This window comes from Ixodes scapularis, unplaced genomic scaffold (assembly GCF_016920785.2).
Source record: "Ixodes scapularis isolate PalLabHiFi unplaced genomic scaffold, ASM1692078v2 PGA_scaffold1__304_contigs__length_218370807, whole genome shotgun sequence".
Classification (NCBI taxonomy): Eukaryota; Metazoa; Arthropoda; class Arachnida; order Ixodida; family Ixodidae; genus Ixodes; species Ixodes scapularis.
Genome location: NW_024609846.1, coordinates 50,090,140 through 50,115,887, shown reverse-complemented (window position 1 = coordinate 50,115,887; position 25,748 = coordinate 50,090,140). Strand labels below are relative to the sequence as shown.

Here is a 25,748-nt window from a genome sequence, read left to right as displayed (position 1 = left end):
TAATGATCGCACTAAAAAAAAAAAAAAAAAAAAAAGCTGATTAAACTTATGTACGTGTGATACCTAGATCATCTAAGTCTTAAAGCTAGCATGTGTGACTTATTGAGTCTCCCTGGTGTGTATAAAAAACGCATCGTATTTTTGGAGCATCTTAGTAAAATCATTGTATTCTAGCGCATTCAAATCCAACAACAGTTGGTAATCTGTGGTCTCTAAATTTCTCATCAGGACGCTCGAGTGGAGATCGACGCCGTTGCAGTGGATGATACAAAATAAAATGTGAAGGTTTAGCATTTCTGCGGCCGCATTGGCGTTCTTTCGTAGCCCCCAAAATATGGTAATAAAAGCTCTTGGCTTTGTTTAAACCAAAGTTTATTGTCGTGTTCAATTTTTTTTCAGAACGTGCTAATACGCTGCACGTACAGTCACGCAGAAACTAAATAGCTTCAAGCGAGCGGGCATTCTCCACACCTCAATCTCAATCAACGACACACATGGTTGACCAATGGGCAAAATGGTCATTATCTTGTAATCAAGGTCAACTCCTTATTGAAAAAACCAGCAAGAATATCTAACTGGTCAAGGTGGTAACTAAACTGATGAAACTAATGAGTGTGATAGTCAAGCTGGTTTAAGAGGCATTCAAGCTGGTTTAAGCTGGGCAAGCTATAATTTGAGCTGGTCAGTCTGGTTTAAGTAAAAACCAGCCTGATCTAACTAAAGTTTGGTTTTAGATTCAATCTGGTGTAGCTGGGAGCCAGTCTGGGCCTAACAGGTCAAACTAATCTTCCATGGAGCCATATGTGATCAAGCTGGGAGTTAAGCTTGTGAAGCTGGTTGAACTCCTAATCGTGCTGGTCAAGCTGGTCTTGCTGGGAGCGCGCACGCCAAGACCGGCAAGAGCTGGCCCAACTGACATTGCTGGGAGCGCGCGCGCCAACGTCGGCTTGGGCTGAGACGGGACCACGTCAAGTTCTTCTTCCTCTCCCGGGTGATTTAGGCGCTGCGAGCTGCCTTTGCTCTCGAGAAAAGAGAGGGAGACAGTGTTAGGGACGAAGAATTTGAGGCACGTTTGGCTAGCTTGGGCAGATGTTTGAAGGAACGTGTGCGCGTTGTTAGAAGACTAGTTGAACGGCGGTGCAAGTGAAGCGGGTTTTGAGGAAACTGCAAGCGGCAGTTCGTTCAGGGCAGGAAGGAGTCGCACGCCCTGACTGAGGCGTCGCTTTTTGTCTTCGAACGCGTGCGTGCTCGTAGATGACAGTGGTGCCAAGGTGTATCACCAATACTATCCAAGCCACACAGATTTCCTCACCTCTGCCAACTACGCATGTGGCCGCTTTGCCCTCATCAGTGGATGAACCCAGGCTCACTTCTCTCATCCGTGTAGTATTTTTATTCTTATTGCCTGTTTTTGGCGTGTGTCTAGCATTTTTCGTGTTGTTAGATAAGCAATCTAATTTTGATAACATAGTTTGTTTTCCACCCAGCACCACTGTCTGTGCGTCGCTTAGTACTGTGTCAGCGCCGAGGATCTGTAGAATCTGAACACATCTGAGCAGGCCATGAGTACGAAATTAATAAATTGGATGCCGAGTTCACTTTTCTGGAGAGTTTGGCTTGTTTATTTTGTGTTAATTTAAACTGGTAAAACTGGTGGGGAAGTCCACCAGCTTAACCAGCGTGACCAGTTCAACCAGCATCGCAAACTGGGCATGCTGGGGAAATAACCCAGCTTGAAGCTAAGTCCAGATCAACCAGCATGACCAGCATGCCAAAGGGGGGACGCTGGTGCAATAACTCTGCTTGAAGCTGCGACCAGCTTAAACTGTACTTTTTTTTTCCTTTTCAATAGGGCTATTTATATAGAAAAGGCCCACTTCAGAGAAAGGCTTGTGGAAATCATCTATTTTAATTAAAAAATGCATGTCGGGAGACAGGCGAGCTTGGCATAGTAGTCGGCATGTATTTTATAATTGTCTACGTCACGATAGGTTCACAATCCCTGATATCCACATCCAGCATTTCTAGGTAAATATAGGTAAATCCTCATCCAGCAATATAGGTAAATATCTTTAGTCTTACTGAGACAATGAAAAATTATTTCCTTGCCATATACAACTCACCGTGATGGAAGCAGCATTTGAACCTTTTGTAGCACCCCATTGAAAAAAGTGAAAGCCGTTTACCACTCCCTGTAACGCCGAATTGGAGCGCAGCTCTTGAGGAGGAGGAGGGGAGGGTACTGAGGGCCACGTGTTCTCGGGGGGGGGGGGGGGGTCACGTGACCCCCCGAGGGCACGTGACCTTGGTGGAGTCACGTGGGGGTAAACACGTGCCCCCCTCAGAAGTCACGTGATCTCGGGGTGTCACGTGACTCCCCGGGTCACGTGACCAAAATTTTTCCGCTAGATTTAGCGGGGAAATTTTTTCCGCTAGATTTAGCGGGGAAAATTTTCCGCTAAATTTAGCGGGGAAATTTTTTCCGCTAGATTTAGCGGGGAAATTTTTTCCGCTAGATTTAGCGGGGAAATTTTTCTGCTGTTTAGCGGGGAAATTTACCCATAATGCACCGCGCGGTTACACCGACGGCGACGCCGCTCAAGCCGGAAACAGGCGCCTAAGAGCTGCGCTCTAAAAGCAGCTAAAGCTGGTACCAGCTTCAAGCTCGATTATTGTTTCAGCCTGCCCAGTTTGGCATGGTGGTTGATCTGGTCATAGTGGTCATGCTGATTGATCTGGTCCCAGATTCAGGCTTGGAGTGTGATAGTCAAGCTGGTTTAAGAGGCAATCAAGCTGTTTTAAGCTGGGCAAACTGGTTGATATGGCCATACTGGCCATGCTGGTTGATCTGGTCCGAGCTTCAAGCTGAGTTATTGCCTTAGCATGCCCAGTTTGGCATGCTAATTAAGCCGGTGAACTTCCCACAAGTTTAACCAGTTTCAATTAATACACAAAATATTTGTGTGGGGCAGCCGCTGACGTTTTTATAACAGATGCAAATGAAAAAAAAAAGAAGTAATTGTATATCAAAATGTGTTTGTATGTGATAATGATTGCCAGTTCCTCTTTGATACTGGAGCATATTACTTATCACATTTTGTGCTAAAAATAAATAGGATGTACAAGGAACAGATAGCCTTCTTGTTTTATAAATAAGGCTCTGGTCAGAGCGGCGCCCATTTAAAACTGGTACTAAAAATGTTTGAAAAATCTTTTTTACCGATAAAGCCTCCCTCCCATCCCCGTTCTACACTCGGTACTTCAAACGGCCTGTAAATATAATTTCTGCAAAATGCCAGCAAAAGGCAGCATATCCGCTACACCAATAAAAAGGCGTCCCCCAAGTTTTATGAACCTGCCAAACTCACAACTCTAATATCATAAACTACAAAAACAACCAGTGAGAAATTTTCTGCAAGCCTACACTTGGGCTTTGAATGTGACACTGCTCTTCAGCGGAGTTGGAACTCGAGTTAAATCAAAGTTCGCTGTTCGTTCATTCGACAGCTGCACAAGGACTACGGTATTTATTAAAAAAATAAAAACCCGTGTTACTTTGTTTCTTAACATTTTTTTTAGCTGTTTCTTGTTTTTAATTATTATTACAGATTAATCTGCGATGAAGACAAAGAAGGTCGATCTGTAATAATCCTGAGAATGAATTCCGTACCTATTGCGCTGACCCTCCAACAGGTCAGCCACTGCTCGTAGCGCTCCGGTGCAAGTCGGTGAAGCCCGACGCATGCACGCTCATGTGTGGTGAGATCAGACTTTGGAAGTAAACCGTTACAAGTAACAGATTACTTTTAATCCGTTACTTTTTCAAGTAATTTTCTAATCCCCACGTTACCTTTTTTTAAGTAATTTGTAATGTAATTTCGTTACAAAATATTAGTAGCGGTTTACTTTAATTACTCCTTAATTTTTAAAAATATGAGCATAATACAGTAACTGGAGCAATACGAACAGAACATTCAGCATCATGAAGAGAGCAAGTTCAACAAAATAGAAACAATTAGAAAGGGGAGGATTGGCCGAACAGAAAACACGATTTTGTGTATGACCGATCACTAGAACCACTAAAAAACAACAAAGATCAAGTAAGACAACGCCGAGTAGCCTTTCCATCGCTTTCCATCGTGTTTTTCTTCTCCGGGGCACAAGAAAGCTGTTCGTGTGTATTTGTTTTTGATTTTTACACCGTTTCACCCTTTCCAATTTCTTCGACGTCTAACGCCACCTGCACAGACATCAAACGCGGGTCCATACATCCTCCGATCAGCGGATTCACAACTCTCGTAACAGACTATGTAGCCTCGTGCGAGGGGGCCCAGCTCTCTTGTCTTTGATATGCGCTACTTTATTCTAGAACGCTCTTGGGACACGACTGAAAAGCGCCCGGCCCGAGGCTAAGAGTGTCGTCCTCGTGGGTACGGACGATACTTCTTTTGGTTTACTTCCCTACTGAAAATAAGTCTAAAGGGCCCTTCAAAACTGTTTAAAGGGTTTGAGGGGGCCTTCAAGAATTTTCAACAGGTTTGACGTACCCCTTAAGGGACTCTAAAGGGCCCATCAAAACGTTTTGATGGGTTTGACGTACCCTTTAAGAAAGTCTAAAGGGCCCGTCAAAACCTTTTGAAAGGTCTAAGGGGGACTACAAAGATTTCTTAAAAGGTTTGAAGGACCCTTTAAGATTCCTTGATGCGTTCTGGGCCACGTCAGAATCTTTCTTAAAGGGTTTTCATGCTGTAAGCTGTTGAAGAAGTAGAGGTGGAAGAAGAACGGAGAGGCTCGGGCTGGAAGAGCTCGCGGCAAGGACTATTTGGCTGCGATCCGAACAAGCGACCGGCTGTGCTTGGCGATGCTTCGAGCAGGCACCGGTGGGCTGCGAGCAGGCACCGGCGGGCTGAACCACAGTTTTGACGGTGAGCTGACCACTTCCCGAAGCGACGGACTTCCGACGGTGAGCTGACCAATTCCCGAAGCGACGGACATCGAGGGTGAGCTGACCAATTCCAGAGGCGACGGACTTTGACGGTGAGCTGACCAATTCCCGAAGCGACGGACTTCGACGGTGAGCTAACCAATTCCCGAGGCGACGAACGTCGACGGTGAGCTGACCAATTCTCGAGGCGACGGACTTCGACGGTGAGCTGTCCAATTCCCGAGGCGACGAACTTCGACGGTGAACTGACCAATTCCCAAAGCGACGGACTTCGACAGTGAACTGACCAGGTGCGGAAGTGACGACCTTCGAATATCGACCAAGAACCTGAAGGCTGAGGTCAACTTCAAACCTACCGTCAACGGGACTGGTTGTGAGATGGACCTCTTTATTGCAACTGTACATTTGTAATTAGTCGTGCTCTCTGATAATGAGCCGCAATATTTAAAGCGAGGAGGGCAAATCACGCAGTGACAATCTTGTATTGAACACGTGATATGTATTTATTTTTTCCTTCATTTATTTGGTATGGCATGTGTGCTATTTATATTGAATGCTAACATAAATCTTTAGATGAGAGTCAGTGTTGCGTCCTGTCGGTGACTTTTCACTTTGTCCTTGTCTTTGCACTGTTTTGTTTTCAATTCGGTCTGTATACCAAATAGCCCAAACTTCTGTGATAATCACTTCACTGTCCTTTTAATGGTAATAAATTTATGTGATACAGCAGTCATGAATATTTTAACAGAGCTTGGTAACCAATGTGCAGGTCGTGAATATTGATTGAAGACAATTTAGTGTTTTGTACTTTGCATGTTAACTTGTTTTTTAGTGAGATTCCAGAATGACAAACTAGGTTTTTATTGTTTTTAAAGAGATATGGTGCCATCATAAAGTGAGATATCCATTATTTTAGTAAACCAGTGCTGATTGATGCCTTCTCATTGCAGCATAGTAGTGAATATGCTGAAAATAGTGTGTTTCTGAACATGTGGCACTGAACTCAAACAGAAATTTAAAGTGTAGGAGTTCCGAGTTCTACCTACATTATAATTAGCTAGGTCATCGTCGAGCAGCATCTGCCACTAAATCTCTGTGTTTATCTCGACTTTTTGTAACAATTCGTTAGAATATGATCACGTTTTATGTTCTGTGACCTACAACCTAAGTACAAATGTTTGTTCTGTGTATAACATTCAAATGAAATTTTGCTTTCATCTTACGTTGAAATCTTGTCTTTGTCAATTGTTTGAAATCATCTGGGCCTGCCGTGCACCTTTTTTAAAGCTGTATTTCTGGCTCGAGAGGTTTTCGAACACCAATACTCCATTTCATACTTGGTACGCAATGCTGTCAAGGCTACTGGCACGAGCATGTGACTATATGATGAGTTTTGTGCACGCCTTTGCACTTGATGAAGCCACATGCGCTTGTTAGTAGCCTTGACAGTGTTTTACACTAATTATGAAACGGAGTATAGAGAATTCAATTTCTGAGGGGCTAATGGGTCTAAAGGGTTGATAGGTCTAAAGGGTTGATGGAACTAAAGGGTTTGCGGGTCTAAAGGGTTTGTTGGTCTAAAGGGTTTATGGGTCTAAAGGGTTGACGGGTCTAAAGGGTTGATGGGTCTAAAGGGTTGACGGGTCTGAAGGGTTTAAAGGGCTAAAAGGGTCCCATAACACATCAAGGCTGATGGGTTATTTCCAATAGGGTTGTCTGGGTTTGGTGCTCGAGTCCACTCATCACTTTACAGTCAACTGTCAACATAAAGGGGGGGGGGGTTAGGCCATCTAAGGAGTGCTGACAGCGAGAGAAAACGTGTAAAAGTAGTGTGATCCTCTATTGTTTCGTGAGACTGGTGGCCAGCGCTTCTGTCGCCCTGTATGCCTTCCCCTCCCCTGCCCTCCAAGAGTATTGGTATGAAATTAAGAACCGATGAACGATCGATAACCCGTAATCGCCACTTTTTTTCTGGCTGGTCGAGTTCTCGGTCATGGAATGTCCGTCGTCTCGATGGCCATCTCTTAATGAAATGTTAAAAATTCAGGGCATTAATCAGAGCGGAACCCTAGAGTTTCAGTGCATACCTTGCTTGCCCAAAAAGAAAACATACATTGTCATCAGCAAGAACAAACTCTAATCTGCGGAAACATATCAAGGTAAGCTGGGACACCTGCATTCTGCATCGGGCTTTACATTGTAATGTTAGAACCAAGTTTTTCTCTCCTTGTCCATAACAGGCGAAACACCCGAGTCAAAAGGGAGCTTTCGTAGATCGCTTCTTTAGCTCTGAATCTCGTAGCGGAGGTAGACGCTGCTACTGAGCATGCGCACCGCTAGCTTTGTCTGCACAATTCCAGGGATCATTTCCGGAGGCCTTAAGTTAGCGGGATGGCGGGTGTGGGTGCAGCTTTCGGTGCCTTGTCAGCTTACAGGTGAAGGGAATGCACCTAGAGTCTTTCTCTTAAATACAATATTTTATTTTTACAAAGACAACCATAATACGGGTGTAGGAGAAATGGAAAGTAGTGTTGCGGAACATTTTTGAAAAATATCAAAATTGCTTCTATTGCTTTCTAGATAAGTGTACGGGAAGAGTGACGTGAAAGTAATTTGTGATGTAACGAGTAAAGTAATCCGTTACTTTTCAGCGAAAGTATTTTGTAACGGTAATCCATTACATTTGACGCTCGGTAATTTGTAATTGTAATCCATTGCATTTTTCAATTAAAGAGTACACGTCTGGGTGAGATGTAGTGAAGGTTGACGGGAGCGGCGCAAGTGCCACGGTACTCTGCAGTCACGGCACGAAAGCATGTGGCAGACATGATAATCGAGTGATTTCACCAGGAGCACGAAATTCTGGTTCTGTCTTATCAACCAGTATATACCAACATCCTTCAATTTTGCAAAGTTTTTTCGAGACGTTTAGTTCCTGACCTCGGAGACGCCGTCTCATAATTTATACGATGTCGACGATCAACTGGCCAGCGCATCAACCGGCCAGTGCGATTGTCGAACAATCCCCATACTTCGTTTCATCTGGAGTCTATGCTACAGCCAACTCGACGAGCCAATGGGACCAATTAAAGAGCATAAAAGCACGACATTATGGCATTCATCACCCCGTACGTGTTTTTTCATCAGCTAAACCAATCCGGTGCAGTGAATGCCCGTGATAATAACTCGCGCTTTTAGTATCTGTGATCGAGGTTGTATGTATTAGAGTTCGATTGTACTCCGTCCTAAAATGAAACAAATTATATGGCGAGTAGAGACACCCTGAAACCTATTCATACCATTTTTTTCTCTTCTACTTTTATAAACTTTTGGGCCAGCCAACATCAAATTATGTTTATATGTTGCTTTAAGCCCATTCTGGCGCAGCTATGGCGCAATGTTGGGCGAAAATGACGCTTTGGCACGATATGTAGCAGACATTTGTTCATGGAGGAATTTGGCGCAAATGGCGCAGCACTTCCGTCATCGAGATCATTGTTGTGCACATAGTAAGGAAATTGGGTACACACAGGTAAACATATAATGTATTGCAGGGTATGACCACCCGTGTGCCCACATAATGGCAACAACTTGTCGACTAAAACTCATCTGCAGACTTCATAAAATAAAAACTAGCGACTTACACACAGCAACCTCCACCATTAAACTCCCATTGAGTGTTTACCATTGCCATGCCCCATAGCCCTTGAAAATTTCAGCAAGCCTCACTTATTTAAGCATATGACATCACATGACCAAAGCATTCGGTCGTGATCATCATTAAGATGTGTACAGGCGCGAACAGTTCAGGCAAATCAATTGAAAAATACCGAATCAGTAATGAGGCAGTGTACAGCGGTTGGTAGATGCAGGTTAATATAATATCGCTTATCTGGTCAATTATTTTCCCAGACCCATCACATGCTGAGACTAGGTTCTGAATACACTGGAAAACAGGAAGGAGGAGTGCGTTCCAGATATAGTTTAGCACAAGCTATGTGACAACTGATTTCATCCTCTAAGAATTTATAAGAATTTATTGGAGTGGATGTGGGCATAATTATGACTAGCCCGACAATACTGCGAGGAGCACATCTCTCAAAACCTGTCAGAAAGGGGTACAGGAAGTTTGAAGAATAATTTCCGTATTACGATGAACAGCTGCTCATAATTAGAATTGATATGACAAATTTCGGCCATCCCTGTACCTGAAATATCTATGCGTAAGCCGCCCCCTATCCGAAAAAGTTTTGGCTGAGCGCTTTTTACGGCCCGCTGCGCTCAGTCACTGAGCGAGAAAGACACCAGGCATGCGCATAAAGCTCAGCCGGCAAGGGCCATTGTGGTGCAGGAAGCGTCTGCTTCATCGGCATCTGCGCTCCGATTGGTCGTTGCTGACTGAGCGTTGTGCGCATGCAGGCGCTTTCCTGCTGAGCGGAGTGGGCCGTAAAAATTCTCAGCTCTAACTATCGAATGTGTACGCTGCAGTCACAACTGTAAAGCGTGCAGTATCTTCTTCCTCGCTTGCACAACAGACCTAAATTGCACTGCATACTCCTTTACAGGCTGCTGGCATGTTTCAAAATCGCTATCTGCAGACAGCTACGCACGTCAGTAAACGAGAAAAAAAAATTGTGAACACATATCATGCACGCTAACACAAAACATCAATGGGACTACATGGGACTGCATTAAAGTTGCCAATTGGGCACGCTTCATACCGCACAGCCACTGTGTGTACACAACTCAACTAGCTCTACACACACCACTCAGCACACCACAGCTAGGCTGAATCAAATTAGTGTTACACTTGCCGAGCTTGAAGTACAGTCGTGATTTATATCAGTGTAAACAAGCGATCGTCGACTGCTCAGTACTGGGAGCATCATGCAGCAGCTGACTTGCTCTCCTTTTCAAATGCCTTTCGAACCAAGCGTGGTAAGTTGTCTGACAAGGAGAGAATGTCACCGCAGACAGCACTGAGCAGTGGATAATCACCTGCTTACCTTCATATGGATCAAGTCTCTACCTGGCCGAAGTAGGCAGCGTGTGTGCATCAGAAACGGCTGTACAGAAATCTCGAGGATGAAAGATCAGAACAGGCTTGGTAAGGTTTCACATTGCAAGTATGCCCATGAAATATCACTTTCTAAAACATAAAAACGCATTTCAAATTGTCACCCAGGACAAGCTGCTATTACACAGCTGTATATATAAACTATATATTTTAGCTATATATAAATTTGGCGCACGACACCGACATTGCGTGTATAAGTTAGGGAAGATTGTCATGTGCCTCAAATTTTTGAAGTTCAGTGACAAAACTACGTAATATATATATCTGCATATATCACATGGGTATTCTAGGATATTGGCTGAAGGAGTTTACATTGTTTTTTTGCAGCAGGAGATCTTTGTCAGATGCATTTGTTTATTCAACAGATCCGCCATTCGCGTCGGCAATACTATGTACGTGTCGGGAAAGGTGGGCATGTTCCTGCTGTCAGCGTTGATCGTTCCCGGAGGAATCGTTAACGAAACATGGCATGTAAGTTTCCTCGTTATACGAAAACGGTCGTATGTTGTGCGCGTTAATTTTGACGAAAGTATTACAAGCGCACAGCGAGTGCTGACAAACAAATTTTTGGTGTAAGTTTTTCGGGTTTTTTTTATTACAAGCGCGTGAGTATCTGTAAAAATGAGGTAGGTGGAACTTATTGAATTCAAACACAAGATTAACAGGGGCGCGAGATCATCCTGTTTGTGAAGGGTCAATGCTGTATTAAGGCATTTAGGAACCCTGGGTTAAAGTACTCTTTGAGTGCCCAACTGTAGTGTGGACGATAATAATGACCATCATAATTATGATAATGGTAGTGGTCGTGGTGGTAACAACGAAGGCGGCAATGTATACATTTTAGTACCTTGTAAAATGCATATATCATTCATTTCATGTCTTTTGTGCAGCTTTATTTGTACTGGTAAATGCCATGGAGTTTATAGTTTCCTCTCTGGAAATGAAGCGGTGGCGGTGTTTTTATTAGTGACTGCATCGCAATATTTATAGACTCAGCACTTAAAAGAAAGTTTTTTTTTAAGTACAAAACGAATATCAATAAACATTGGTGAAAATATGCAGAAGTATCGTTCACACCTAGCGCCTTCAGTAAGGCCTCATACGCCGTCAATTAAAGGCCTTTAGTGGAAAATGTTGTCTTCGTTCATGAATCTGTTTGAGCATTACGACAATTTGATTTACACACTGTACAGGTGTGCGCTTGCTTACACAAATTTATCATGATGTAGACTTCCAGGCCAGGTGGCCCTTTAACATATCGCGTGACATTATTACTGATATATAGATTGAATTGGGTAGTAACTGGAAGGATAAGACAATAGTCCATGCATTGTGACAAAACTAGTCCCCAAGTGGCATCCCTCCCAAAATCGGCAACTCTCAGACAAAATCTAAAGCGCTTAATCTCATAACTGCTCCAAATGAGTAGAAGTCGTTTAACTAACATCTTGTTACTTACTTACTGATATGAACAGTGACGAAAGCTGCACAGGCAAGAAAGACGTTTGGATGATTAAAGGCGTCTTTAAGATGACGCCCTTTCGCCCATGCTCTCCTAACAACTGAACAACTATTCAATTCAGATATCAACATTGAATTTGGAAATTTTATCACAGTATTAAAAACTGCAATCGCTGATTCGTCGAGTGAATTAAGAAAACCACATTATTCAGAACCGATCTGCCCCTGGATGACTCGTCAAATTTTATGCGCACTTCAAGAGAAGAACATGTGGCAGCAGAAACTGAAACGTCATAAACATAATTCTTACTACTTGGCACAATACAAAATGCATCGCAACCTATCTCTATCACTGATAAGAACGCGTAAAAAAGAATATCACTCTAAACTTAAACCCGAAAGTCATGGGGACTTCAAGAAAACGTGGAATGTGATTAACTCTGTTATTAAGCCAAGATCGCAAAAGCAAACAACTCCTGTTATAGTCACGGATGAGACTGCAGACGCATTCAACTCTTTCTTCATTAATATTGGAGACCACCTAGCTAACAGCATTGCCAGCGGCAGTGTACATTCCGTTTCTCTACCTGACTTCCTTCCAAAAACTTTTATTTTTGAAGAAATTACGACTATAGAAATTATAAATCTAGTTCATTCAATGTCTAATAAAAAATCTGCAGGTTCTGATGGCATCTCAGTTAAGGTCTTAAAATGCAATATTGATGTACTTAGCTCTCCATTGGAACATATCTTTAACCATTCTATAACCGAAGGTGTATATCCAGATTCACTTAAAATCGCTAAAGTCTGCCCAATACATAAATGTGGGAACGTTAATGAACCTGTAAATTATAGGCCTATATCAGTTTTAAGCACGATTAATACACTATTCGAAATATTAATTGTACAACGCATTAACTCATTTTTAGAAAAATACAATATTATCACCCCGCATCAACATGGATTCCGTCCAAATAAGTCAACTGCTAGTGCTGTTATCTCTCTCTCTCAGAAAATAAATGAGTCCTTAAATGACAATAACATTAGTATCGGTGTATCCTTAGATATTAAAAAGGCATTTGATACCGTAGACCATAAAATTCTTCTTAATAAATTACAACGATATGGTTTCAGAGGTCACTCTTTAAATTTATTTACAAGTTATTTGTCATCTCGTTCGCAATTCGTTTCTTTGTTAGATCATAAATCCTCGATGAGACAAATAAACACCGGAATTCCCCAGGGTTCTGTACTGGGACCGATACTTTTTTCATTGTACGTTAATGACTTACCTAGCATGGCTTTAAACTCTGACATAATAATGTACGCTGATGATACCGTCTTAATTGACACGGACCATTCATTGCATAACTTACAAAACACAATCAATCAAGAACTTACAGTTCTCCAGGAGTGGTTTAATTCTAACAAATTGACTTTAAATATAAATAAAAACTAAGTATATGGTTTTTCGTTCCAATAAAAAAGATGTTAATACCGACAGCTTCCGAATTTGCATCGGAAATTCAATCCTGGAAGAAGTTAGTTCATTTCAATATCTGGGAGTAACATTAGATTCTCATCTTCATTGGCAACAGCACATTATAAATACATGTAAAAGTTAACGTACGCTTGTTATGTCTTACTGAAGGCGAGACAATGCTTTGACACTCGCACGATGAAACTTATATATTTTGCTATATTTCATAGTCATTTGACATATTGTATTGAGGCCTGGGGCGTAACTTATGACACTTACCTTTTGCCATTGATTAAATTACAGAAGAGAGCCCTCAGAATCTTGAGATACTCCCACTATTCCCAACCGTCTCATATCATATTTCATCAACTTCACATTTTCACAATTCTGGAAATTAAACAATATAAGATTGCTTGCTTAATAAATAATATTTTAAAATCAAACAATCCACTGCCAGCGAACATCTTAATTAAGGGTACCCGATTAACAAGGGCGAACACATCTGGTCACTTTAACATACCACGGTCTCATAACGTATACGGCGAGCGACTGATGCAATCATGCGGAACTAAAATCTGGAACACTTTACCATCTTCAGTCACCCAGTCAGGCAACTTTAACAGCGCTTTGAAATACTATATTTTTTTTAATTAGAACATGTCTCCCACCATCCTGAAACTCAATCGCATATTCTGTTATTGAATTCATAAAAATTCATTTCACTTTGAATACACTCGTGCTCCTCGTGTTTTTATTATATAATGTATAAATTACCGGATATAGTTGAACAAGTCACTTTCTACGTTTATTTTTAATTGTCTTTCTTTCTTTTTTTTCTTTTCCTTTTATTGTATTTCCAGTAATATTTCTTAAGAGTGCTGCCTTCCTAATATGTTATTATTAAAATGGGCCCAAACTAGCCAAAAGGCTATGGGCCCAGATGGTTCTCAATAAATTGTACGATGCAACTCATGACAATAAACTCGATTGATTGATTGATTGATTGAACCCTCCTGCCACAATCAGACATACTCCCACGTTTAAGCCTTAAGAAAACCTGCATGTAATTCTAACTGATCAACCACTGTCGTTTCCACTCATCTAAATTAAAGACATTTCTCATAAAAATTGAAGAGATATTTTCAAACTGTTGTACATATGCAACGTCAATTTGAAGGAGGGAAATTTATTTATTTATTTTTACAAACTGTGTCAATCAGTTCTAGAAGTGGGCTTGTTTCTTCTAATTTCAGTAATTTAAAACTTTGTGGCCAATGGCACGCATCGTTCAGAGTAAAAAAAAAAATTCCTAATTTGAAGGTTTATGAAATTATTGCAGAGTTCATATCAGTATGTAGAAAGAACATTGTTCACTCGTATTGGCAAATCGGTCACTCATTATAGAGTACGCACTGGCTCCTTTAAACGCCTGTTAGTGATTATGAAAGCAAGGTTCGGGAAATCTACTGGTATATGTTTTGCTTGTTTTATGCTTGTAGTTTTAAAAGAAACTATAGACCTTTTCGTCCTCAGTCGCATGGGCGCTGGCATCTTGGAATCACGTGGGCGCGGCCATCTATAAAATCACTGCGCTTTCCTGCCTTATTCCGTCAAGTCTAGTTTGGCACTTATGTATACTACCTAATTGCATTACATCATAATCTACACAATTTCTGCAGTTCATTTTGTACAACGATTACATTATTTTCACCGTCGACGTACCGAATGCGTGTAAGGATGTGGCACAGGAATCGGCGTTAGCACTGAGCCCCACTGTTTATGTAGATGACAGGGACAGCACGAGAGTTCAGAGGTCAATTACTTATGACAACTCAGGTTGGCTTACTAATACTGGTGGAACATTTGCAATAAGAAGTGTGTATTTGCAATCGCGCGTTTAGGATCGGAAAAGGACAAGAATATGCAGCGTAAGGAGACCTTGCTGAAAGTATCGCCATTTGTATTCATAACAGATTGAAAACAGTTCCTCTTGATTATGTGACAGAATTCATGAAAGAGAACGGCAGCAATCATTAACTTGCATTTGATATAATGCTAAAAATACTGGTTTGTCTACATCAGGCGATTTGTTTGTTCACAATATCATACCTACATGTATTTGAGGTTCCCAATCGTTTTGCGAATAAACATTTTGTTGTTTGGTTTACATTTGAAGTTTAAGAATTGGTATACCATGCTCGGTCCCATTTTTAGTCTTTTAAGTGATTCATGGATTGTCTTTAGATAAGCAGTTGGCTCCACTTAATTTATTTTAACACAAAGGTAGAAACTTCCAGCGTAAGAAACTGCCGGCGACAGCTTAATAATATCGAGTTTTAGGATAGCGTATGCAAAATCTTCGTCTACGCAAAATAAATGGCTTCATTTCTATTAGCCAATTCAAAACGCAGTTTAGGTTCGGTGCATTCACACAAATAACAGCGCTATTATTGTTTTGTTTTTTTGCGTTTTCAATAATTTTGCATATGTTGTTCCAAGTCTCGCCCGAGCCTGGGGTTTTTTGCTCATTTTACGGCCACAGCCATGGTTGCGGCCGAGTGGAACTTTTAAATCATGTGACGAGCTCCATGGTGACATGAAAGTACCTAGCGTCCCTGCCTAATGGCAGAGAGGTCCATGCCGCTTCGATTACAAAAGTTTAATTTCGCATGCACTAACTGAGAGCAAAGGCTTTCAACTAGAGTCCAGTTAAAGGCCGGCCACCAGACTCGAAATTCTGCAAAGCAGAAGATCCTCGCCACCATGGGGGAGGAGGCAACAGGCAACAGTGGAAAGGTAGAAGGGGAGAGAAAAGGAAGCGAGGGAAAAGTGGAAAATTAAACTCAAACTGGTCGTCGGCCTTTAACAGTCGCTTTGTACTTTCCAAGTGGCAGGTAAAGTAACGACAAGGGAAGAAATATGAGCGATAATACAAAGTGAAATGAAGCGAGATAAAAGTGGTGGCAGTATATATATTTATATATCTACGCCAGAAACCCGACCCAACCTACTCAACTTTGGTTGAGAGGTAAGAGAACCGGGATTTATCGCGGCGCGATAAAAATATCTCGCCGCAATATTTATTTTGTTTTTGCATAAATTTATATTTTGCACGCGTGCCTTACTTTTTAAATGGGATCTTTTTTTTTTAATTATCCAAATCATCCACTTGCATGACTGGCTTACACGTTTTTTATTGTTTGTCCCACCTGTGGAATCGAAACACCGAAAAAAAAATCAAAGACGTTTACAATTCCCTGTAATGCCGAATTAGAGCGCAGCTCTTGAGGGGGAGGGCGGAAGGGTACGGAGGGGAGGGACGGGTACGGAGGCGAATTTACCGTGAATGTGTGGGACAATTTCCGAGTATATTCCCCCGCTAAAATTAGCGGAAACTTTTTCCCTCTATATTTGGCGGGAAAAATTTCCCGCCAAATTTATTGTAAAAATGTTCCGCCAAATTTAGCGGTAAAAGTTCACGCTTAATTTAGCGGGGAAATATTTCACCTATATTTGGCGAAAAATTCTCCGTGCATATATACCCAGCAGCTGCAATTTTATGCGTTTTTTTTTTAATATACAGCGCGCTTGCTTCGACTCTTTTCAATAGCAGGAGGCGTGATGCAAGAAAAGAAAAAGACGAAAGAGGTGAGATGCAAAAAACAATTACCCAGATATAGCGAAAATTAGTTGTAAAAAGGATCCCAGTTAAAAAGTAAAACACACGCACAACGATACAGGTGTAAAAAAAACGTGACGTTATTTTAACCCGGAACTCTCGCGTCGTGACGACAAGTTCCGGCTCCCGCATTTCTCGACTACAACAGATTTTGTTCCTTGATTGTCTCGACTACAACAGAAGGCTTGAATTGGGACGCTGGCGCAGATATATAAATATAGTGCCACCGCTCTTATCTCGCCTGATTCCTGTTTTCTTTTGACTCATATTTACCTTTCCTCGACATAACTTTACCTACCGCTTCTAAATTATAAATTGGGAGTTCATTGGACTCTAGTTGAAAGCCTCAGCGGTGAATTTCTGCAAGAGAAATTGAACTTTTGTACTCAAAGCGACACGGATTTCTATGCCATTAGGCAGGGATGATCAGAGGGATATGGGGACGTTAAGTACGTCCATGTCCCCATGGAGTTCGTCGCGTGACATAAAAGTCACCCTTGCCCGCAACCTAGGCCGCAACCGCGAGATGAGCAAACCACCCCTGGGGTCAGCAATATGTGACACCTAAAAAAAATCTGTTCTTAAATAGATCACCCCAGTCCAGCGTTATCGATGACAAGTAGAGGTTTGCATTCAGTGACTGGCTACGCCGAAAGTTTACAAGGCGAAGTTGTTCAAACAATGAAAGATTTGCTAAAACAGGTACGTCCATAAAGTGGTGCCTCGCGAAAGATGTAAAAAACACTTTCCGGGTTACTTTTAAGTAAAAGTCAGGTTCGGGGTTTTACTGAGGATCAATTTCGACCACTTGGGGATCTTTTGACGTGCAACCAAAATCTCAGTAAACATCGCCTTCTCCGCAATAATCCTCCGCGAGAGTGCGGGCACCATTGCCGGGATTCGAACCTGTCACCTGGGGATCCGTAGACCGGCTCTTTGCCGGTCTACGACGTTTATGGTGGCGGTGGCTACTTCCCATGTGCCCTTTAATTTTATTTGGCCAATTTTATGGAAGACAAATGTCAGACTCGATTTGACGGGCCTGTGACTGATATTATATTTCTAGCACTCCGTAAGCAAATGTCCGTATAAAAATGGTTTAATAGTTTATTTAGTAATCCCATGATTATGAAGCGCTCTTAATAAGTATATAAACAAGGTTGATAACGAATTTAATTTAATACTCGGCCTAGGTCGTCCTGTCAAAATATTTCTCGAGCACTTATGTATTTTTATAAAACAAGTGGAGATAATATTATATTTTATAAATTATCTGAGTCATTACAAAATACTTTTAGTCTGCGAAATTCATAAAGACTGGGTGTCCACGAAAACTAAAGACTGGGTAGTAAAATAGCGAGATAATCTGTTCTGCTCCATTTATCACACTGCTAATCAAGCTGTCGACCTGCTTCTTTACATCCGTGTATTAGTCTTTTTATTAACTTATTTTTTGGCAGCTAGCCTCATCGGGTGCGGCAGTAGACGATGGTAATCTTTGTACGTCAACTCAGTCGTTCTGCCACCGACCGTAATCAGATACATGAAATATCTTTGTAAACAACCCGTAATAAAAGCTCCACATTGGCTCAGTGCCACTGTTTCATTGCTTGTGTGCTACAAGAGAAACATTTGCAGTACAAAATTATTAAAAAACTTCACGAAACAGCCACACAGCTGCATGCACATTGAAACCGCCACCAGTCAAATTGAAGGAACCCAATGGCGGCGGGTGCTTCAGCGCCTTCTATCTGCCGGTCTGGCAGTTACTGAGATGAAATGGTCTGACAATATGAAACTTCACTGAAATGTCAAAAAAGAAAATCAGAAAACGGTCGTTTGTACCATTGAATAACCGTCGAGAATAGCTGCTTTCCTTCCGGCGTACCACTCTTTTCTAACGCGTCAAGTGAGCCTTGCGCAAAAGAAAATTCCGTGGCTGTTCATCCGTCTGGTTTCAGTTAGAGGGCACTTCACGGGAGCGCCACCATAAACGACGTATTTCAAGATTTTATTGCCCCATACTTGAAAATTTGTACTGACCCGTAAACGAAATTCACACCCCTTTGTTCTTCCGTTGCATATTCACTCTAGTCCAGCTGAGTTAGTTAAAGAGCCTAGAACTTTATGGTTAAAGAAAGAAACAATTGTCATCCACAACACCGGGTGTTGTGGATGACAAAAAAAAAAACACGATAGCTTTCGTAAACAAGTAATATGCAAAGTTAGTTCCCCTTTCCTCAGATTAAGCGAATTCTCATCAATCTACCGCCTTCTAATATGCGAATATGAATTGAACCTTAGGCAGACGTGAGAAAATATTTGTCCAAAGTTTTATTACAGTGCTTCACTCATACCTAAAAACCTTCATACACGGAGGCTCACTAATGTCCGTATACACTTTCTGTGCACTGCAGGCACTCGCAGCTCTTGAGAAAACTCTCAAAGCCGGGAGGATGAGCTTGAAAGATGGCGAGTTGAAATTGATAATGAGATTTAATTTGTTTCTTACAAAAACAGAGCGTGTCGGTAAAGTGCGAATACACGCAAAACAATAAACGCATAAGACAAAACACAAAACAACACAAAACACTTAACCTTTCAATTATATTTGGCATAATTATCTGTAATGTCACATAAAAGGCACAACTAATTCGTTATAATAATAATAATAATAATAATAAATCTTTATTTTACGTGCCCACAAACAACTTTACAGTCTATGATGTGGTGCACACAAAGAAAATTAAAACACAGCACTATATCAAACATTAAAATACTTGTAACAATGAAAATATAAACAGATAACAGAAACTGAAAGACTATACAGAACCCGCCTTACAATAGGTAATTCAAGGACATCCACTTTCGCACATAAAACAAACTGGTTTGAACAAAGAAAAATGTCAAGATGGGTCTCTTATTAAATGCTAATTGGATTCTCGATAAAGGAGACACAGATGACATACAAGATAGGTAAAAGGTTAGCACATTCCTACTGACCCTTGACGGAACGTGAAAGTCTATGAAACGCAACAGATCAATTGAATTCACTTCTCCGTGTACAACGTTGTGAAGAAATATAAAATCCCTGTATTGCCTCCCCACATCAAGCTTGTGCAACGCAAATCGAACAAGTAACGTTTCATAATGGTAAAAATATTTCCTTCAAATATAACAGTCACACACAATTCTAATCATTCGTTTTTTGTATATTTTTTATTGAATGAACCTGAGATGACGTTAATGAATTCCAAATGATTGAGCCACATTCTAATCTTGACCTCACTAATGCCTTAAACAAGTGCAGTAAACAACGGGGCGTAGAAAACTGGCGACACAACCGTGAAATCATTTCCAACACTCTCAGTGCTGCATTAACGGTTATAGACATGTGATTATTAAAGGATAGTGAACTATCGATGAATGCACCAAGATCCTTGATAAAAGGAACTTGAGGGATCGGGGCCCCTCCCAAATTATATATAAAATAAAGTATGTCACACTTTCTGGATAACACAATTGATTTAGTTTTCTTGGAGTTAAGCGACCAACACGTTCTATGTCAGCCTGCAGACGGGAGCAATCAGATAGTGGCCTCACACTTATAAAAAGCTTAACATCATCGGCAAACAAAAGAATTTTTGCATCTGTAATACGGGAAGCAAGATAATTTATGAACAAAAGGAATAAAAGTGGTCCCATGATGGATCCCTGGGGTACACCAGAACTTGAAATAAACTTGTCAGAGTAGCTATCAGAAATGCGAACAGAGTTTCGACGACCACTGAGATACGTGGAAAACCACGCGCAAAGATGCAGGCTGAAACCAAGCAAGGAAAACTTCTGTAGCAGTAAATTATGACATACACAATCGAACGCTTTCGACATGTCAAAATAAATTGCATCTACCTGTCCCCTACTTGACACCACTGGTGCAGAGTAACTTAAAAACGAGCATAAATTTGACTCAACTGACCTACCCTTCAAAAAACCGTGTTGAGATGCAGATATCATTGGGCTAAGGTAAAAGTAAACACGTTTATATATTACTTTTGCAAAAACTTTTGCAAAACTACATAACAATGACACAGGACGGTAATTATTAACCAATGTCGAATCACCGTTTTTAAAAATAGGAACAACTACATAGACTATCCAAAGCTCGGGAAAGTGTCCTTGTGCAAGAGACAAATTCAAAATGTGCATCAAAACAGCGGCAAGTAAAGAGCAGCAGCCTTTTATAATAAACATAGGTATGTCATCAACACCGCTCGATAATTTGGGTTTCAGTTCCTTCACGGCTTTTACGATCTCTTCTGCGCCAACAGTAAACGAAGACAAAAAAAGCATTACAAACAGCATTAGTGGCACTAAAAGAACTACTCAAAGAAGGGGAATAACACGAACTAAAGAAGTCAGCAAAACTATTCGCGATATCAGCCGGCAAACAGTGGTACCCATTATTATCTCGAAGACAAATACTTTCTTTACTTCCATGCAAGTGTCTTCTTCCAAAGCACCAGAATTCTTTCGGATTTTTTCTAAGGCTTTGCTCGACGCCATCTAAGTGCAAACGATTATCTTGTTCATAAAGTTTCCTAACGATACAACGATGAATACTGAACTTTTGATACCATAAACTTAGCCCTGTTTTCTTGTATAAGCGATAATAGTGCAGTTTCTTTCGTAATGCATTTTTTTTAATTTTTTGAGAACCAAGTGGGATAACGGGAGTTGCGTGTCAACCGTTTAGGAACGAAAGCATCCACAGCTTTCCTAACTATCGCGGTCAACTTTTCTGTAGCGGAGTCAACTATGCCATTGTTTAAGACAACTGACCAGTCATAGTTCTCTAGAAACTTATGTAAACCGAGATAATTTCCGTGAGAATAAGAATACCCAGCAGAAGTACGTTTTACACGTGGCCTACATGATAAGCAGAATTTTGTTTTGAACGGTGGATGATAAACATCAACGGGTACGAGTGGGTTTACAGCTGATACCGCCGGCTCGAGCGGTGCATTAGATAACTACCATATCTAGAACATTTCCACAATAATTTTGAATTTCATTGTACTTATTAAAAATAAAAAAAAGTTTATAAACGAAAGTAGCCAGGCGGCTTTTCTAGAAGTCACGCCAGTTGTGCAAAAAATAATGCCAGCGCCCCAGTCAATTCCAGGAAGTTGAAATCGCCTTGAATCTGGACACGAAACTTAGAAAAGTCGACCTTTTTCTGCAGTGATTCAAAATGTTCGATAAATTCAAGGTCGCTGAAAAGAGGACGGAAGTAGTAATTTCCGATTAAATAGTTAAAACCATCGCTGGCAGGTAGTTCAACCCAGACACACTCAGAATAGAATTCGAGATTTTTCCTTCTATGGCACTGAAATAAAGAATTTACAGCAATCAGTACACCACCCCCGAGTTTTATACCCGTGTTAGCATAATCTCTGTCTTGGCGAAACACCGTAAAAGTTGGAGGAAAATAGCTATTTATAGAAATGCCGGGACAAAGCCAGGTCTCAGTTAAACATATGATCTCAGATGGGCTTAACAAAATATTGGACATAAACTCAACGGCCTTACAACGGAGGCCCCGAGTGTTTTGATAATAAATTTCAAGTGTTTTAAGCATTTGCAGCTGGTGAAGATGAATATTCAGACCCATGTACTCTCGAGCGGTCTAGTTTGCCGAAAAACTGGTGGAAGATTGAACCGTCTGGCCACACTTCTGCTTTGTTCAAGATTTCAAAAACTGAGAAGTCCCCTGCGAGATGAAACGAAGAATATGAATCGAATTTCGTCTGCAACTTCGTGACACTGGCACTTTTGCTGTCCAAGAAAGGGGCTAAAGGTTTTCGATGTCTGCAACTGATGTTTTCGGGTCCAATCTTGATATGAAAAGAGCCTTTGTGTAAGGCTGGCGAGCTACGGCAAGTACCTTATCAGACTTTGCAGTTCCGGATGACGCCGGAGCCCGCCGTTTTCGCTTCACGAGTGTGAAGCCGTCGTCGTCCAACGCTGCAGCTGCCTGACCAGCATGGCGCCTGTCACCGGCATCCTGTGCTGAGAGGTCGCCCACAACGTCGTCTGCCAAGGGGATGGCTGACGTGGCGGCTGCACCCTTGTTTCATGCGGTCTTGGGCACCGCTCCCGATGCTGGCGTATGCCTTCCGGCAGAAGATGCCGCTCGCCGCATGCGTTCAGCATCGTCCACGGTCGCCGTAAACGATGTTTGAGGTTTCAGAGCAAGAGGCAGGCGTTCGAGCACCCTCTTGCTCAACAGGCCAATTTCGGAGCGCATAAAGGTATTTTCTGCCTTAAGGCTCTTTACCTCGGCGGTCAAGATGTTCACTTTCGACGACAGCTTACTCAGAAGTCGAGCGAGGTCGGTCGTTGCCTCCGGCGTCCAACCGTCCAGAAGGCGGTTGAAACAGGTCTGCCTCGTCTTGCTTGTCATTCTCGTTGTCGAGCGTAGCATCCGATGAACCTCGGTAACGCCTGGTGCAATCCGAGCATTTATAAGCGCTCGTGCCGCTTTGCATCAATATGTCGTATTCTTCTTGACCTACTCCGATACATTTGCAGTGGTATCGCTGGTTGCACGATCCAGAACAAGGCAGATACTGCTGTTTGGCGTACAAACGAACGGAGCACTTGCCGCACACTAATGCAGCGATGCCGACAGAATGATATAAAACATTTCAATTAAACTTTGGCTTGACGTTTTCGTTCCGGTCCTGGTAGGTTTAAACCTGATACAATCATGTGCCGCTGAAAATTTGTTTTGAATAAAACTTGTGATTGGTGGATAATCACTTGTATCCCAGTGGTCAGTGTTTGTCTTTTATTTTCAGTCACTAAAACAACTGTGTACCTCGCTGACTGGAAGGATAAAGAAGCAATGGACAAAGTCTACTCAGAGTGTACGTGTTTTACTTTCGTTCACTGTAGATCCATATCCCAGGCGTGCATGCGCGGATCATGTTAAAAAATTTTCATAAAAATGCAGGCACAAAACGAGCACAATACAGAGAGGAAACAACAACTATAATGCGCGCTGTCCCGTATTTTGGGGCTCTTTCAAAATACTAATATAGTTGTGCCTACTGGCAAAATCGTCTTCATGTTTGCATGGTTACTAATACGCGTATTTTACTCTTCTCTTCCTTACCTTTGTACTACAGTTTTCTCTGAGCCGTTTCCTGCGAGATCACTGGTCCAGGTGAAATTTCTGCCGGCGGTAAAAGAACAGTTTGTTTGAAACTACACGAATGGGTTATAGCCTAATGCGAGAGATAAAACAACCTCAAGCATAAGAAGGTGCAGATGAGATATGATAAGCAGCATTGATATTTAAAGTCTTGGCGTTTAATTTTTGTAATCAACTTTGTTAGACACGTTAACCAGTGCTTATCCCTTTTTTTAATGATCGCACTGAAAAATTAATCTAGCGTACGCGTGATAGCAAGATGATCTAAGTCTTAGAGCCAGCACGTGACTTGTTGAGTCTTACTGGTGTGTCTAAAAATCGCATTGTATTACTGGAGCTTCTTAGTAAAATCATTGTATTTTATGCGCGTTCAAATCCAGCAACAGTTGGTAATCTGTGGTCTCTAAATTTCTCATCAGGACGCTCGAGTGGAGATCGACGCCGTTCCAGTGGATGATACAAAGTAAAATGGGAAGCATTACCATATCTGCGGCTGCATTTGCGCTCTTTGGTAGCCCCCCATACATAGTAATAAAATCTCTCAGTTTTGTTTAAAAAAAAGTTCATTGTCGTGTTCGAATTCTTCTCAAAACGTACACCTCCGCTACACATACATTCTGTCAACGTAGTCGCTCAATCGCACATATTTGAAGCTATACATTTGTTCCAAATGTCCACATTTCTGTACGTGCCTCACACACAGTTTTAGAGTACTGACACAGAAGCGAAGGAGAACGCTCAAAAAGAAGAGCAGTCAAAGGATAACTAAACATGAGAGTCATGTATTTTTTATTATATTTAGTGTTCGACCACTATATTTTAATAACTTTCATAAGAATCTACAATTTATGCCTAATATTTTGTTTTGAAGAAAAAAAAAACTGAGAATTGTAAATACACGGTACATGGTGTTTACGTTTAGTTCAAACAGCAACTCGGTTTGTGCAGGTGACATATTTGAGAAGGACTCGCGAGAACGTGGGAAATGTGTAGGTGCTCGAAAGCCGGGGTCACACTGCTTATACACCATACCAAAGACAGTCTGCATACAGATTCGAACGCGAGTCACCGCAGGATCCGTGCTTGGAATGCCGCACGGCAGTGAGTTCACGGAGAAAACGTGAGACGCGCCATTGGAACCAGGGATATAGCCGTGACGCGCGTTTGCAGACTGTCTTTTGTATGTGGTGGAGTAGTGTGACCCCGGCTTGATGTTTCCACTCCTGCAACAGGCGGAACTCTGGCGGTGCACCAAACCCTTCTAAAATTTGACTGATATAGGGATTGTAGAGGACGCTCATCAAGTTTTTTAATTGAATCCATATGTATACTTTCGCTAATTAGGAAGTCAATTAGAAAAATAGTAGTTGATTATTCTATTAGTTTTGATTATTAATTTCTATATTATATTCCCCTGGCCGTATATCACTTGCACAAACCGCATTACTTTACCTTTCACGTTTTTTTTATTGCAGATTCTTTCAAAGTAAATTTAAACACTGCTTCCAATTATCATAAGATTAACATTAAAAATTAGAATTATAATATTTTTTTTTATTTAAACAAAACAGTTGTATTGCCACGTTTTCTTTTTGAGGCATCAAGTGGCTTAGTCTTCTGTGTGGCCCACTTGACCAAGATCACTAGAACGAGTAAAAAGAAAAAAAAAAAGCTTAGGCACTCACACGGAAAAATAACAAACCTAGGAATGAGATTTAAAAAAATGTTAAGGTTTTTTTTGTTTTGTTTTTTTTCAGAATAAAATCCGTAGTTATAAATAGAGCGGAGTAATACGCGATGTATTACGGACAGCCCAACCTGAGGTTTTTGTTAAGGGCACGAGAACGGCCTTGACGGAATAAACTAAAATTATTGAGAAAACACGAC

The 25,748-nt window shown here is 41.4% G+C and overlaps 1 protein-coding gene across 1 annotated transcript in view; it reads left to right on the top strand.

Moving 5' to 3' along the window:
* The window catches only part of LOC8038617 (2-iminobutanoate/2-iminopropanoate deaminase-like), an 87,338-nt gene that overhangs the window by 17,226 nt on the left and 44,364 nt on the right, over positions 1-25,748 (top strand). The window lies entirely within an intron of this gene.